Source organism: Lissotriton vulgaris, chromosome 4_1 (assembly GCF_964263255.1).
Source record: "Lissotriton vulgaris chromosome 4_1, aLisVul1.2, whole genome shotgun sequence".
Classification (NCBI taxonomy): Eukaryota; Metazoa; Chordata; class Amphibia; order Caudata; family Salamandridae; genus Lissotriton; species Lissotriton vulgaris.
The window spans coordinates 1,357,906,552-1,357,924,219 of record NC_141691.1 but is presented as its reverse complement, the minus strand read 5'-3'; the positions used below and the strand labels follow the sequence as shown (position 1 = coordinate 1,357,924,219).

The 17,668-nt window shown below is 46.5% G+C and overlaps 1 protein-coding gene across 2 annotated transcripts in view; it reads left to right on the top strand.

Annotated features, from left to right (window-relative positions):
- Positions 1-498: 498 nt before the first annotated feature.
- LOC147723983 (myosin regulatory light chain 2, smooth muscle minor isoform) overlaps positions 499-17,668 on the top strand; it is a 45,111-nt gene continuing 27,941 nt past the window's right edge. Inside the window, exon 1 of one of the 2 annotated variants that reach the window (XM_086965591.1) lies at positions 499-892. The gene's annotated coding sequence lies outside the window, so the exon portion shown is untranslated. Of the gene's footprint in view, positions 946-17,668 lie in introns of both variants that reach the window. The other variant, XM_086965592.1, reaches the window with a different exon arrangement.

The following is a 17,668-nucleotide window of genomic DNA, read 5'->3' as shown; positions in this document are numbered from 1 at the left end:
CCTCTCTTCTTTATGTTGTTTTGCTGTTGTTCAGTTTCATTCTTTATGAACTGCTTTATAGTCGCGTTATGGGGATGCTGTGCTGCGTCGTGGGTGCAACACTGAGGTTTTTAAGGATACCATACCATGCTGGTTAATATTATAACCAATATTTTGTTCCATGACTCTTGGGGCACCCAAGCGTCCTAAAACTGTTACAAGAAAGTTAATAAATGAATCCTGGATGCGCATCATTTATACAATGTGATGCGTGCATAACTAGTAAGTTCTAGGTCAGTCAGTGAGCATACTATTTGCTCTCGGAGAGGGTCTCCAGACTCTGACAATAACCGATAAAACCTACAGGCAGGAAGCAGCCGAGACCCACTTCGAGATATCTTGGAGCCCCACCCATTCTATGATGTCACAAACAGGAAATTCCAGCGTTTCTTCCCCTACAAGGACATGCTCACTCACAGCCAATCGCCGTTTGAAGCCGAGGAATGTGCGGCTGTAACTGGACGGAACCAAACGTGTATGTGGGGGGAGATAACAAGCTTGTTTTCATCCGCATTCAGCAGCACAGCGTGACTTTCTGGGAACGTTATTCAAAACGATACACATTAATTTAAAAGCAAAAAACTTGTGCCCTTGGTCAAAAGGAAGCAGCATTTTTAGCGGACCGTTGAAACGTCATCGATTCCCCTCCGCCTCAGTCTCTCTGCATTGGTAGATTCCGTGGCCCGCCCTCTTCTTCCGGGGACCTCTGGATCAGGAAGTGGCAGCTGGACAGGGTAGGGCTAGCGTTGGTTGGTTTCTTGGCCGGGATCTCACCGCTGTTGGTCGAAGGTCTGTCACATCTGAAGGAGTCCGCACTGCTATCTCCTCGCCTTCCAATCCACCGCAACCTCGGGTGAGTGGCAGTAGGGGATTGGGGCAGCTGGAGGAAGCGCGGCCTTGTCAAAGGTCCGCCCAAATCGGTATCTTAATGTGTTTTTTATTTAATCCTAAAATGTCCATGCGAAACTAATTGTAATACTCATTAATCTGGGTCATCTTGGTTGATGGACTTTCGTACGTTTCGGGGGTAATTTGGTCTTCGCTGAATCTTTGAGGGTCACAAACTGGCTTCTTGCTTTACTGTGAGCTGTGCTATCCGGGGGCGGCTTGGCACAGTTGCTGGGGTGTGGCATCTCCCGGGTGGTGTGCAATAAGACCAGCAGCAATAATGGAGAGGCTATAGTTTCCATTATTGTTCCCACTTATTTGCCTCGAAATTGATTTTCTTTTTAAGCAAGAGAACGCTGATATGTTATTTTTGTTTCGCGATTCCTGGGAGTTGAGGTATAAGCGTGGAAGGTTACGTGTATCTGTTTTAATAAAAAAAATCTGTTTCTTGCCTCACCGGCGTATTACTAACTAAACGCTGTGTGTGTGTGTCTGCCGTCAAAATAATGTACTAGAGGGCGTACTTGCTAAAAAATGCACCGTCTCCAAGCTGCCCTGGATCATACGTACTGACCGGTTATTTACGAAGGGTGCTCGCTTGGAGTGCGACCCTTCACCCTATTTTGAGTGCTTATTAAGTCAACGTACACCACCTCCTACTTAGCTCGAGTGCAGGAGAAACGCGTCATTGCAGTTGAGCTTCTATCGTGGCTTCAGTTTTCCTATGCCACGTGACGCCCAGTCAGCCAACACGTTTCAACCACAATAACTTTGAAACCTAGGTTTGTAAGACACCGGACACGGATGAAAAAGAAATGGTAGATCCTAACGTGCAGTACTCTTAGTTGAAATGCCGTAATCGGTTTGATGGTGTTACGACGCATGTGGCCACTTGCGGCTGCAATTTATTTGTAAACGTGGTTATCCTGAGATAGTGGGGCTCATCTGGCCCTAGCCTGCCTGTCGCGTACCTTCTTTGGGCGTGGCTGCCTTAACAGGAGGTTTTTGCTTTAATGTAGAGTGGGAAGCCAGACCGCGACAAGCACCGCCTCGCTACCCATATGCGGGCTCTCTGCTTACCTTTCCCTCCGTAAAGTGTTCGTCGGTTTAATTAACTCTTGGCTATTGCCTCACCGAATTGTGTAATTCTGCATGACTGCGCAATCGGCCCACATCTGGCAGCTCCTAACAAACTCCATATGTTTTCGCTTGTTTAGTGTGCTGGAAGCCTTCATACTGTTTTTTTTAATATATGTCTAGAGATTCGGTATTTAAAAGCGTTAAACCGCATACTTATCTTGACCTAAACAGCGTCACTGATAGAGCCGCTTCAACCCTTCTCGAAAGGGTACTTTTATATTGGTTATTGATGTGATTAAAAAAAAATGAGCTGGTGAGTGCACTTGAAGCCTGGGGTGGGGTTGGTGTAGATCGTCATTAGGCCCAAAAGTGTGTGATTTTTTTTTCTTTCTTTTTTAGCAGCTTTGCAGTCGTGCAAGCATTATTAAAACCGACGAGGGATGTATTATGAGGGCATAAATATAATGTAGACCAATTAATTTTTATCCTAAATTGGGGGAGCTGCCTTCTATGAATTTTGGGTTTGTTAATAAATGTTATAAAGATTCAGAAACTGCACTCTTTCTTTTGTTTACTTTTATTACTGTTTTATTTTGTCACACTCCAAAGACATGCTCAAGTTTGAATGTATGTTTTTTTAAATCTAACTTTATTTGTCACGGTTCATATACACTGCGTAGCTCCGTAACCCGAAGACTGCTGCACTCATCAATTGTACAATGAAAAATGACATTGACTTTTATATACTTGAAGAAACTATGATTGAATAAACCGTTCCAGCTTGCGCCCTAACCCCAATAGAAAATTTAGTACTTCTCTGGAACCATACATAGAGCCCATCAGCCACCCAGAAAAGCCCGGCTTACACACACCCATCAATCCATCAAATGAACATCCCCTTCCAGCGGCAGATCTAAATCCAGTCCCCGGTAGTCCGCCCATCTTTTCCAAATCTTATAATGTTTACGGGGACACCCCCTGGCAATGAAGACTGGCTGTTCGAGTCCCATGCAAAAATCTATCCCATTCCTCCATGCAGCCAGCAACGGTGCCCGGGGCGCCTTCCAAGCCCTGGCAGTGTCCCTCTTTGCCAACGTGAGACCTACCAATAGGAGGTGTCGCTTATATCTATTGCCCCCAACACCCTCCATGACATGTAACCGGGCCAAGCGCGGCCTGCAGGGAAGCTCCCATCCCAGCACTTCTGACAGGCATGAGAACACCCCTCTCCAAGATCTGTGCAACAAGAGACAACTCCAGACTGTGCAAAAAAGCTCCCTCCTCTGAGCCACATCGAAGACACTTGGGGGATGGGGGGGAATACAATCATTCCTGCCCTCCACAAGCGCACTCTGGTAAAATACACTCTGTGTAAATATTTGAATTGAATCAGGCGCGTGGCTATTGCCGCCCAGTGGACTTGCTAATGCCTCTGCCCAGTCCTCCTCCTCCAGTTCCCCTACATCCTCCTCCCATGCCGTCTTAAGCTGCAGCAAAGTTGCGGAACAATGAATTATCAATGTCTGGTATATGCGAGAAATCTTGAGGTCTGGTAATTCCCCCATAAAGACCTTCGCTTCAATTGGGCTGAAATTGGGGAGAGATTCCAGGCCCTCCAGACTAGGCGCCAGTGCGTGTCGGAACTGCAAGTATCTGAAAAACTGGGATTGTGGCATCTCCTATTCGTCCCGTAGATCTTGGAATGATTTAAGCGTCAGGTCAGCCATCACATCTCCCAGGACCGCGATGCCTATAGAGTCCCATCCCTGAAAGCCCTGCAAGTTGCCAGCTGAGGCAAGCGCCCGTTACCCCAGAGAGGAGTCTCCTGAGTCAGGACATTCCACCATCGCATCCCACTCTGGGCCTGCCTCCTTACGTGAAACACCACCGCGTGGCCGGGGGCAGAATCTTCCGAAGCGGCGCGGAATAAAATAGTGTGTGTAAGGGTTTGTTGCCCATTAGCTGCCGCTCAACCGCATAGGCTGGGTCCCTCCTATCCCCGTACCACCATTCATTGAGGACCAACGGGTGCGTGGCCTGGTAGTAGGAGAGGACATCTGAAGTAGCTAGACCACCAGTGTATGTGGATAGGAAGCAGGTGCGCAGGGCCACCCTAACTGCGCCCCCGCCCACAGGAACCCTCCCAACGCTGAATTGACCTCCCGGAACCATAAGGGTGAAATCTGGTAGGGATGATTTTGCAATTGGTAAAGGAGACGAGGGATCGCCACCATCTTAAAAATGGCTGACCTACCGTAAATCGTTTAGGGCATGTGGGACCACACCTTGAGAGCCTTCATAGTACGATCCCACACTGGGATCAGATTGCGGTCTCTGGATACAGCTGGGACGTCGGACAAAAAGACTCCCAAATACTTCATCCCCCCCCCCCCCCCCGTCGCCAACTGAAGGGCTGATGCCCATTCTCCCACCCCCCCAGAACCCACTGCGTGGATTTACGAGGGTTCATATAAAGCCCAGAGGTCTCGCCGAATATCTGAAGAATGCGCATCAATCGTGGCCCGACCTGCCAAATCTGTCACAAAGAACAGGACGTCGTCCGCGTATTGTTCTATTTTATCTGTAAGACCCGGCGCCCATCTAAACCCCCGAAGCGGAGCATCTATGCGCACGCAGGCCGCCAGCGGCTCCATCGCGAGTGCAAAGAGATAAGGAAAGAGGGGGCAGCCCTGGCGCGTGCCCTGCTGGATAGAGAAGGAGCGAGAAATCGCCCCCCCCCCCCCCCCCTCGCTGATGCCGTTCGAGTAGTGTACAGCAGCTGCAAGTAAGCCAGAAAGTGCGGGCCCAGATTAAGTTTACGAAGCAGTGCGAACATGTACACCCAACTCAAAGAATCAAAGGCCCTGTCCATGTCGGCCAGCAGTAGCGCAGCCGGCTCCCCAAGCCGCCCACAGGGCAACACAGCAATGTGCGCACGCCTAATGTTGTTGCGGGTCACCCTCTGAGGCATAAACCCAGCCTGATCAGGTGTACCAGAGTTGTGATGTGCGGCTTAAGCCGATTGGCCATCACCTTTGCTTCGATATTAAGGAGGGAGATGGGGCTATATGATGCATGCTGCTCTGGAGGTCTACCTGGTTTGTGGAACACCACCACTTCTGCATGTCTCCAGTCTGGGGGAAGCAGGCTGCACTCCTGTGCCTCCTCCACCACCGGCCGAAAGTGTGGGGCCAGCTGCACAAAGAACCGTTTTAAAAAACTTGCTGGGGAACCCATTCGGACCCGGAGCCTTCCCAGGATTCAATTCCCCCAGGGCCGTACCCAGTTCATCATCCGATAGAGGCCTATCCAATTGCTCTCGGTCCAATTGTACATTTTCAACTGGCAGTACTGTCCAATACTTCATCCAAACAGGCCTACTATGTGGACACTGAGTTGCAACTGTTTGGTAGCTGTGCTTAATAATTAATGACAAACCACACTCCATGTAGTGATAGTCATCAAGCATGCAGATGGTCGTTTACTTCTGGTACCTGTGCTTTATGCAGACAGGCGCTTTGTGTGGCCTTTCATTTGCAATGGCCATCCTTCACTTCGAACAGTGCTGCCTAGTGGCCATACCAATCCTTATCCAACCTGAACCTACACTGTCTGTTATACCCCCATCATTTTTGCAAATCTCCCCTTAGCGGTGTCATTGTGACTCATTGCATGGCTTGCATTCCTTTGTGCTTCCTCTTCCACCTGCTGTTGAGACTGCCTTTCAGGAATCCAGTAGTGGATTTGAGAAGGGTGGTAAGTGCTTCACATGCCCTCCCTGGTCCTGTCAGATGTGAAAACAGGTTTTTGAAGAGGCCGGACGTTGAAGGAAGTAGGCACCTTTCCTTCCTTAACCTGGGACAACTCTGCTTTCCTTGCTGGTTTCTAAGTGGGGATGGGGGTGTAGTCTCATCCAGTGGACGTCTGCTAACACTGTGGCCCTTTGGTTTCCCCTGTGGGGATGGGCATGGGGAGCAAAAGCGCTCCTGTAGATTAGAGCTCTTCAGAGGAGCATGAGATCTGAGTTTTGCTTTGTGAGTTGAAACAAATGCACCTCTGGTGTGGGAGGAATGAAACTCAAAAGATAAGGCAACAAAAATACACAACTTTATAGAGCCTCTTATGAAGGCACCCAGGGGCATATTTACAATAAAGCGGCAAAGCGTGTCCTTAAGCCAAGAAGGCTAACAACATGCTTTGTCACTTTTTAGAAACGCAGGGCTTCACCATATTTACTAGAATATGGTGCAGCCCTCAGTTTCCCCTGCACTGGCGCTGACTTTAGCTGCCTAGCTCAAACACAGTCTCCTTTGCATGGGTGCCTGTGTTGAGGGGGAGATTGTTTTTGTGCAGGAAGGGGGACCTTCTGCACACAAACCATTTTGAAATGCTGTTTTGTGAGCAGCACTCACACAAGTTACAAAACTGCATTTTTTTTTTTTAACAATGATTGTTTCTGTGCAGGAAGGCCCCCCCACCCTGCACATGAACCATCATAAGCAATTTGCTGTTTCTAATGGGAACAGCAAAAAACGAGGAGAAATGCAGCCTTTCTCCTTGTTTCTCTTGTTTAAACCAGGTTTTCCTGGTCTTGATTTTGGCGCAGCGTCAAAATCAATGGATGTTGTGGTGGAACACCCACTGCAACACCCATTGCCCTCCCCTTTCACGCTAAATACATCACGAAAGGGTGTCTTATTTACAAGGCCGTGCTAAGCCACATCTTGTAAATAAGGTGAGGCCCCTATCGCCATCACGTCACTGGTGGGGATAGGGACCTGTAAATATGCCCCCAGTTTGAAGTTTTATAATTTCTCCATCAACCAAATAAATTGCTTGATAAGGGTTGTTTTATCTCTTTAAATGAGGCATTTTTGATTAACCGCTACATACAACTTCTCTCTTTAGTAATTTCATGTACGCCTCATCCTGAAGGTTCAGGCATGTATAAACTGCACTTCTAATTGGCCAATACATCAAGCTCCATTTGGGTGAGTGCGTATTAATATTTGGGTTATGAGTGTAGAGTTGGATGCAGAAATTCAAAAAAGGAATCTAATTTTAAAGACATTGTGTCAAGTGGCGTTCTGTCCCTTTGGCAGAGTAGGACCCCTCATTTGTTTATAGTAAACTGCACTCCTGCCTTTGCCTACAAGAGGAAAAGAGCAGTGTGCCCACTTTGCAAAGGGGGGGGTCTAAAGTTAGTTTGTTGAGGTTCATGCTTTAATATTTACCTGAACTAGGGCAAGAGAAGGTGGAAATACTATGGACGAGTTTGTAGTGTAATATATAGGCATTTGGTTGGTTAGCTGTATGTATGTTATGTTATGTTAAGGTAAACTTATAGAGCGCTCTGTCACCGTGGGTTTCCTGGCGCTGATCTGGTGCTGGGGGTGGACAGGGGGAGTTAGCCAGATTGTGGGAAGAGCCATGTTTTCAGAGATCTGCGGAATTGGAAGAGCGAATTGGAGGATTTAAGTGAGGGTGGGAGAGAATTCCAGAATTTAGGGGCCAAATGTGCAAATCTCCGACCTCCGATTCTGCAGAGTTTGAAAGAGGGGACAGCCAGGAGGCGGAGGTGAGAGGAGCTGAGGTTGCGTGAGGGACAATAGGGACTGATAAGGGATTTCAGGAATGCAGGGCAGGGACCAGTTAGAGATTTGAAGGCAAGGCAGCCGATCTTAAAGGCTACCCTCGAAATGACAGGAAGCCAATGCAAGTTGGTAAGAAGAGGTTTAGCGGATTGCCATTTCGGGATCCCGAAGGCCAATCTCGCCTCTTGGTTCTGGACGATCTGCAGCCTAGAAAGAAGGGCCTTGGGCAGACCGTGATAGAGGGAATTCGAGAAATCCAAGCGGGAGAGGACAAGAGCCATGATGACTTGAATCAGAACTTCGGGAGTCAGGAGATAGGCCACCTTCCTGATCCTTCTCAGCTGGTACATGCAGCAGGAAACCACCGCCCCTATCTGGGGCTTAAGGGATAGGTTGGAGTCAATAATGACCCCGAGACTCTTCACCGAGGCCACAGGGGTGGTAGGGGGGCCTAGCTCTACCGGCCAGAAGTGCGGGCCCCAGTGGATAGAGCTCTTACCAGGTAGAAGGAGCTCCGTCTTCCCGGGATTCAGTTTGAGTTGATTCTGGGTCATCCACTGGAGAATGTAGAAGGGAGCCCATGTCCTCTTTCATCCTTCTCCTAAAGTTTTATTTTTTATCCCTCCCCGCCGCCCCTCCTGTGTTCGTACTTGTTGCCCTCTAATGAATCTTTCCTTGCATGCTACTTCCTTGGTCTGAAGCTTCCTGCAGCAAGGCTCCACAAGTTAATCTGCTTTCCGTCTCCTTTCCGGAATACTCGCTGTAAACGATTCTATCCCCTTGCCTGGTCACGCCTCTAGTATCTCAAACATATATACTTTTATGATTTCTCGGTACAAAGCATTCTGGGGTTTAAGTGTGCTCACACCCCCAAGTTCTATGTGCTTTCCGTTAACTGGTTTAGTAGAAGAGCGTGGTCGATGCATAACGCTTTATGGTGTGGTTGTGGTGGTCGTGCTCGGACGGATTTCTTGTGCCATACAAAGTATCGAAGTCAAATAATGGGGTCCGTTTTTAGAGAACTAGCCGAGCCTCTAGGAATGTAGGACTGCTACAAATTACCCACGCCATGAAATATAATTTTTCCTGACATAAATTCTTGGACATGCACTTTTGGCAGAATACAAGAACATGAACCACAAAGGCCTCTCTGTCAGCTCTGCCGAGCCCACCCAATTAACACATCCTGTCGCTATTTCCCGAGAAGGCATATTGATTGATTGATTTTATTGAGTACCTTAAAGTACCGAAGGCAGAAGAGAAGGTGGTAACCAAATAAGCCAGTGTTCTGTCAGCCTTCCATCTTAAAATGGGATTGAAATCCCCCACCACTAGTGTTTTATAATGCATGATTGTCAAGTAACCAACCTGTGTCAAATTACGTGTCTTTTGTTTTAAACATAGTCTGACTGGCTTATCATTAAATGCCACATGTAGTTTACCAATGTTGGAATTGTATTCTGCAAAAGTAAACTTCTTCATTGGCTACGCTTCTTACCTAGCCGCAATTGGTGTCCTGAGTTTACTTGGGTAGAAACATAGACAGCAGGGCATAGTTTCAGAATTTGTGTTTCTTTTCTGTTTATTTAATGTCCACCAAGTATTTCATTTGAGTTCTGTTGTGCCAGTGTAGAATGCCATTGCAATACGTTCAGATGCTTGTAATGGAAACACTGAAGATGCAACCTAATAGACGGTATCTGTTGTGCCAGTGTAGAATGCCATTGCAATACGTTCAGATGCTTGTAATGGAAACACTGAAGATGCAACATAATAGACGGTAAACTAACTGAGTTGTGTATTCTGTAACCAAAGGTGTGCTAGAGACAAACCATCCCACTTAGGACTGCTTTATCTTGGCAGCCTCGTGGGAAACCCGTATCTCGCAGTTGGCAGAACTTTTGGGTGTTTAAGTTTGATTTCCTAGTCTCAGCGTACCCAGCTACCTTCTACTAAGGAAGCTGTAAGAACAGCCTAATTTTGTATGCTGAAAGAGGGGACGCCTCTGATGTAAATGGGGACGTTTTTTTTTTTTTTTACAAAAAAACCCCTCTCTATTAGGTTTAATAAGGCACAGAACAATCGCAATACAGCCCCTCTCAGATGGTCCCTATAGCTGCATCCTCACTTTCCCACCAACTGGAGCACGTTCGTTTCTATTACCCCGTCTGTAGTACGTCCACCTTTTCTGCATATGTTTCTGATTTTCTTGGTGCAACGGAAATAAGTTCATCCATTGCTATCGGTCCATGTTTGTCCACAATTTCTCTTAATGATGGAGCCTCTCGTGATTTCCCGTGTTTGGCCACAACTCTTTTTGCTAGTAACTACCCAAGTCCACCAGAATGCAGTCTTTCCTTGGACCCCACAACTCGTCTACGAGGCAAAGCTGCATGAACTTCGGGGAGGCCTTCAGGTATGCCCAGTATGGCTGAATAACCTGGCGCTTCCAAATCACACAATTAACCAACCTCCCCCAGATATCTAATGCATGTGGGGACCAATAATCTGCAGGCGTTCCACAGACGCATGGGTGTGTAGTAGGTACAGTAGATAGTTCAGTTGAACGATGTGTAGTGGGGCTAAGATGGCTAGGGTGTGTGACTCTATTCATGCCTCTCGTCCAACTGGCCCGGCCACTACCTCCCACTGTTCCTCAGAGGCACCAGTGTACATGGTCAGTGATTAATCGGGGCTTTGTATATTTGATGCCTCCCCTGATCAGGGGACCCATAAATATCCAAGCCTCCAGGCAGGGTCCACCAGCGCCTCATGGTACCTGTAGAGTGAAAGTAAAAATTGGTGTGTTGGTAGAAATGTGAGTTATGAAGGGAGAAATTGGTTTAAAAAGCCTGAACTTTTCATGTGGTCGCCCCGCCCCCCCTCCAAAACATACACCAGCCAGGAGATGCCACTATTATCCCATCCATTGAAGCCCTTAAGATGCACCACTTGGTCCAACCACCCGGCGTCGCCCACTGGTCCCACCCATTCGAGCAAAGCTCTGCCCTCCAAGCCAAGGAAACTGATTTGGTAATCTCTCAGAGCAAGAGGGTACTGGGACACCATATGGCATATCTATAAATTGGTTTCGATAATCCAATATAGCGCTACTAGAAAAGCTGGGTCAAACCCAGTCTCCATTCAGCCATTTGTTTACTACTTGGATGTGTCCTGCCCAGTGTTGCAGGCGGGTGTCTGCTATAGCTAAACCCCTGTAATAGGTGAAACCGACACTTTATCAGATCTGAAGTGGGTTTGTCTGCCCAGAGGAATTTATACGCCCTGGAGACTAGTGACAAGCCAGTGACTTGGAAGGGAAGTACTACAGGACCTAAATAAGCTGTGTGAGGACCATCCTTTCCTAAAGGGATTCGTTGCCCAGTATATTGAGGGGCAGTTTATTCCATCTATTGAGATCGGCCTGAATTGTACGGGGTGGATAATGAGACTCCAGGCAAGGTCTGGCTTCCAGGTCATGTGGATTTCCAGGTATAAAAAGGTAATGTGATGGGTCAGCAGGTTCCAAGCCTCATCGTCCCTTTCCCTCTTAAAGGGGATCTAGAGCAATTTGTACCAGTTGACCTTTAGTCCCGACGCCTCCACATACAAGTCATAGATGGAGATTAGGCATCTCCCTGTTTTAGCCGGGCGAGCCATGAACAGATGACCTTCATGTGCGTATAAGGCTATCCTATCTCCTTATACCGTTCCGCCCTTCCCCCAATTGCAACCTGTGCGTCGCAGCGTGTCCATGACGCAAGGGGTTCTGCGGCCAAGGCAAAGAGAGGCACCCCTGTCCGGTGCCCTCAAGAATGGGGAGTGTCGGAGGTGGGCTAGACCACTCCGTTCACCCGTACCTGTGGCTCAGCATACAAGACTTGGACATAAGCGCGGAAGCTAGGCCCCATTCCTGTCCTGGCCAGGGCTCACGCCAGAAGTTCAAGTCCAGAGAGTCGAAGGCCATCTCGAAGTCGAAGCATCAGTGTGGTAGAGCATTGTAACTCCTTAAATCGGGCCAGGTGAACTCCACGGATACGGTATCTGGTGCTACAGTGGGGGATAAAGCTGCATTGGTTCTGATGGACCAGGTGACCAAGTACGGGAAGCGGGAACTAGTCAGCAGTTAAGCATAGAGTTTGACCTCTGTGTAAATGAGGGAAGTGGGTTAGTGCTTTTCACTCTGGTCTAGAGGCGTGCTAGGTTTTAGTAGAACCACAATGGTGGTAGCCAAGGCTAGTGGTAAGTTGACTCAATCAACTGCCTCGAGGAGGATATTCCGGATAAGATGTTGCAATTTAAAATAATATTTTTTGGGAAATCGGTCAGGCCTGGGGGTTAGGTCCTGCACAATCAAAGGTTGGTCAAGAGCCCCCTGTTCAGTAGGGGGGTGGGTTAATGTGGGCATCAGGATTTTGGTGAGCAGTGGATGATGTCATGTGGGGGGGGTGGTCTGGGCTTCTCGGTGTATAGAAATCTGTACTAGGCTGCAAATGTAATGGCCACAGCAGTCCCAGACGTGGTCCACGCTGTCCCTTCCTGCCAGCCATTCCATGGTGGTTCCACCGCCATGGAAAGGCTGGCGGAAAGGGACATCTGGGGTCACTAGCGGGCCCTCCTCCCCACTGGACCTTGATTGTGGGCACATATGGTACCCCTAAATATCACTGCACCATGTGGCAGGCACCGCATGGTGCCTGCCATGTAGTGCAGAGATATGTTCCCTGTCTATTTGTACTGCGGTGTGTGCTGCAGCACCTGTCTCAATACAGGAGATGGGCAGTGCGACCGCCTTGGGGGCGGTTGCATTGTCAAAGGTTGACGGTACCGCCAACAGAATGTCAGGCAGTCCTGTTTGTCCGATAGGGTGGTGGGTAGACGTGAGTCCGCCTGCAATCCTAATCAGGCCCCTAGGCTTTTGGCATCAGCTCGAAGACTGGTAATCAGGCTTGTGCTTGCAGAGCGATGTTGGTTTAGCAACTCAAGTGCAGTGTAATACATGAAAATTTCAAATAAAGGTGAATGGGTAGTCAGATCTTGCATTTTTAAAAACTGGAGTCTACAAATATTACAACTGGGGAAATAAAAATGTGTAATCATGCCCAAGAAAAATCAGAAGTGCCTGTAAGTAAAAAGGATGTAGTTCTCAAACAGTTTGGGTAAACGTATTCACTTTTGCCATAGAGCTTTATGGCATAATGTTCAAAGATGGGCTCTGGTTTGGCGTTCTTCGGCACCATTTTGTTCAGGATCTTTGTCCTAAGAGTATGTATCTTGCATTGTTCAGTGACGTACTTGGCACTAAACCTTATATTTTCCAGTTAGTGAAGAACGTGCCATACTTTCATTGTCTGGCTCAGTGGCCTACTTACATTTCAGACTGTTAACCTGTTGAGATGATGTTTCAGCCTGTAGCACAGGGCTGCCTAAGTCCCTCCTACAGATCCCTTGGTGTACCATGCTTTTGGAACACCAGTTCCTCCCACGAACACGCTGAGGCCACTATGGCCTAGATGTAGGTAATAGCAATTTACCGAATGGTAAATACCGAATTTTACAGATTCGGTATTCACTATTCGGTAATTGCTATGTAGGTAGAATATTCGGTAAAAATACCGAATCTGTAAGATTCGGTAATTACCGATTAATTACCGATTCTGTAATTACAGAATCGGTATTTGTCATTTATTCCTATGGGCCTTGAAGCCCATAGGAATCAATTGCAAATACCAATTCTGTAATTACAGAATCGGTAAAATTACCGATTTTGCAAGGGTGACAGGGTGTCACTTTGACACCCTGTTGCACCCCTGTTTCTGGCTTGTGTGCCATGTGACACACAGACATGCCCTTAGGGCATGTCTGTGTGCCACATGGCAGAGGTGTACATGCACAGATGTGCATGTACACTGGAATTCGTTATTTACCATGGAATGGTATTCCATGGTAAATAACGATTCGGTAAAGGCCTGTGGCACTGATTACAGTGCCACCTACATCTTGATTTACAGAATCGGTAAATTTACCGATTCGGTATTTTACCGATTCTGTATATTTACCGAATCGGTAAATATACCGATTCTGTAAATAAAATGCCCCCTACATCTCAAAAGCCAAATACCGGTCGGAAACGGCCGAAATCGGCCGTTTCCGACCAGTATTAAGGCTCCTACATCTGGCCCTTAGTTCTGGTTTGGTAGCAGATTATTGACTCTAGTTTGTGGTGATGACCGCCTGGTCTCATCCCAAGTCAACAATGTTGACAGACAATTCTTTGATGTAAGATATGTTGGAAACTGCTCTCTTCCAGTGGAGACGCTGGAGACTAGTCCACTGCGTATTGATCCCACCAGAATAGAGGGGATTCACAAGCCTTCCTTGCCAACTCTTAATGGTTTTTTCCTCTTGGCAATCGAAATGCCACATCCCAGTGACTCTCCTGGTCCTCTCGGCAGTTTCTCTTCAAAGGAGTAAGCACGTGTATCTGTTGGAAGCAGACTAGTAAGGGGAAACTTCAGGTATGCTTTTGCTCAAATGTGCTTTTTAAGTGACTAGGAAGAACAGATGCACATCCCACCAGATACCTACACGACTATAGTGAGCGATGGGCTTTCTCCCAGCCACCTCCCATGTGGATTCCCAGCTAGACTTAAACATGGTAAATCCTTATCAAGCAGAACACCCCATCATCCATTCAGGAGAAATACAGGGGCACAGTTATGTGAGAGAGAACACCTAGGTTTGTGTACCTCGGGTTTAGAAAAAGTCTGCACTCAGATGGTGCAGTCTCCCTGGTGCAAAAAAACAAATTGCTACCCCCTGCTAGGGTTGGGTATTAAATTTAGTGGTATCACATTTCCAGCCAGGCATTCGATCCAAAAGATGTGGAGTCCCTCATAGGGAGCAGAGAATTTTCTAAAGCTGGTTAAACACAAGGTTAAATGATATGCTGATCAAAAACTGTGGTCAAAAGTTCTACCCATAATTGGCAACTAAACGCTCATAATCCATCATTTGGCATTGTAGTTTTTTTTTTTGTTAACTCAATGTCTGCTAGATATTCCTATACAGGTTGACCTGCTTTACAATTATGCATCTTTTCCTTCAAAATATAGATATTGTGCAAGGTAAAGTTGTGTCTTTTGTAAGAACACATGCTAATGTTTTACTAGCACTTATAGTTTTTATTTTTGCATTTTTTTGCAGAACTGCTATAGGGTATGTATGCTCACTCTTGACTATGCTGTTAAGCCTTTCGGATAAAGTAGCATTGGTGCGAGACTGGCAGCGCTTTTGTGTGATTCAAGATGTCAACTTATTTCTCAGCCCATTTGTAGCTCTCTAAAACAGGATGTTCGTGAGGGTACACCCATCTCGTGAATGCTGGGTGTGGTGACCAGTTGCTGTGATCTGTATCCCATTTTGTTTAGAGTCGTTTTGTGAGTGTTTTTTATATTCTTCTTTGTTGTAACAGTGACTTCAGCCTTTGATGTGAAAGGTGGCAGTGACACAATGCAGAGCCCAAACTATGGTTTTAGTTTGTGATTTGCTGCCAACGTCTACTTCTGTCGATATTAATTGCCTAAAATCGTATTGGTCTTCCTTCAGACACTTTCAAATCCTCCTATTCATCAAGTGATTGAGGTCCGATTCTTTGGTATGTTCCCATAATTTCTGGAAAGGCATGAGTTTAAAGGCTTTTATGTGTTTTGTAAAAACATGATTTTAGGGTAAGTTACCCGTTAGATTGAAACGTTCATGGAATCACTAGTCTTGAAGGCAGGAATCCGAAACTGCTCCAGTAGAGCTGTTTCAAACTCTATTAGAGTACATATTTTTTAACATAGTGAAGTCTGCGATGCAGCAGAATGTAACCTAGAAGGTTCACCAGATGAAACATCCACTCTACAAGCTACCCTGTAGAGACCACGTGTGTGGCCTCCTGTTGAAGTGCGTTGATGGCTGCAGAGAGCAGTCTGAAGCCTGCCTGCTCAGCATGGAGTCAACCGCGATTGAACATTTCTTTGTGATACATACATTCCTTTCCGTTCTCATGGGAGCCACAGATCTGGACTTGTTTGCCTGAGTGACTGCGTGTAGTTGCATGACGTGACTGAATTTGTTGGTGATCTCTTGCTGAAACTATTTAGGATAGGCTGACTGACTACCAAACCGGTTTCTTTTGTGTAGTGCACTGCAAAATATATTTCCCTGGAAATTGAGGCGGCGATTAGGTCGTTGTAAACTTCCCCTAAGTAGCTTGCATATAACTTGAGTGGGGTCATCCAGACCTAGATCTGTTCGCCACACAAGGAAACGCAAAATGCCCAACCTTCGCCGCCAGGTTTCCACACCCGCTGTTCAAGGGCAATGCGATATGGATGAACTGGTCGGGCAGAATTGCGTACGATTTTCCGCCACTACCACTAATGCTAATAGTAGTACGCAAGCTCAGACAACAGTCTCTCAATTTAATCCTGGTAGCTCCCACATGGGCATGCCAACCGTGGTTCACCACACTTCTAGAACTCCCTCTAGTTCCACACCAAAAGTTACGCCTCACACCATCCCTGCTAATGCAGAACCATGGAGACATCAGACATCCAGACCCAAATCAACTGAATCTGCCGATCTGGCTCCTGAAGTCTTAGAGTTTGGTTATCTTAACCTACCACCAGACTGTATGAACATCATTAAAGAGGTCAGGCGACCTACTACCAGAGCTTGTTATGCTGCTAAATGGAAGAGATTTGCCATTTATTGCAACCATAACCAAATTGAGCCCCTGGATGCATCTATCCAGAATATCATTTGCTACCTTTTTACATTTACAATGATCTAACTTAGCATATTCATTCATACGCCTGCATTTTGCAGCAATTGCACCGTATTTACCAAACAGACATCTGTCTCTTTTTAGAGTGCCTGCTATTAAAGCATTTATGGAAAAAATAAAAATAATCATTCCCCCCAGGTTACCACCTTCTCCAGTGTGGAATCTAAACGTTGTTCTTACAAGACTCATGGGGCCCCCTTGTGAGCCTTAACACAAATGTGAATTGCTTTTCCTCACGTGGAAAACCGCTTTCCTTATTGCTACTACCTCTTAGAAGAGTAAATGAGATACAAGCTTTCACAATACAAGAACCATTTTTGCAACTACATCGTAACAAAGTGGTTCTAAGAACTAATCCTAAATTCCTTCCAAAAGTAATTACTCCTTTTCATTTAAACCAATCTGTAGTTACCTGTTTTTCCAAAACCCTGACTGTAGCAGAAAGAGCTCTACACACACTAGATGTTAAGAGCTCTTCTCTACTATAAAGATAGAACTAAATCTTTTTGAAAAACAAAACAATTGTTTGTGTCTTTCTCTCCACCTCATAAAGGCAATCCCATCTCTAAGGGTGGAATTGCAAGGTGGATTGTAAAATGTATACGAATATACTATCAAAAAGCGAAACGTACCTTAATAGTTCCTCCTAGAGCGCAAACTAGGAGCCTCTATGGCTTTCTTAGGGAACATCCCCCTCGAGGACATATGCAAGGCAGCAACATGGTCTACAACACAGACCTTCACTAAACACGACTGTGTTGATGGACAAGCCAAGCAGCAAGCTGCAGTAGGCTAAGCTGTCCTTAAAACTCTTTCAAACTACTGCAACAGATACAGGTGACCCACTAGGGGAGACACTGCTGCACAATCAATGCTAAGTGTAGTATCTGCAGCTCATATGCCTCAAACGGAAAATGCTTCTTACCAGTATGCATCTGTTCTTGGCATGTAGAGCTGCAGATAACTACACGCCCTCCCACCTCCCCGGGAACTGTATCTGTTCCAGTTTTCTTACTTGGATTCACACAGATGGACATCCTTTTTCTTTACTTCTACTAACTCCATTTCCCATCATGGCGAAAAACAATCTAAGGATGGAGCTGATGACCAGGCGCACTATCGTCCAAGGGAGGAGTCTCCTATGTCGTGACTACAAAAAGACTTCTTCCAAGACAACAACATGCAATCATCCGAGCCAAACACCAGGTGGCGATCTAATGCTAAGTGTAGT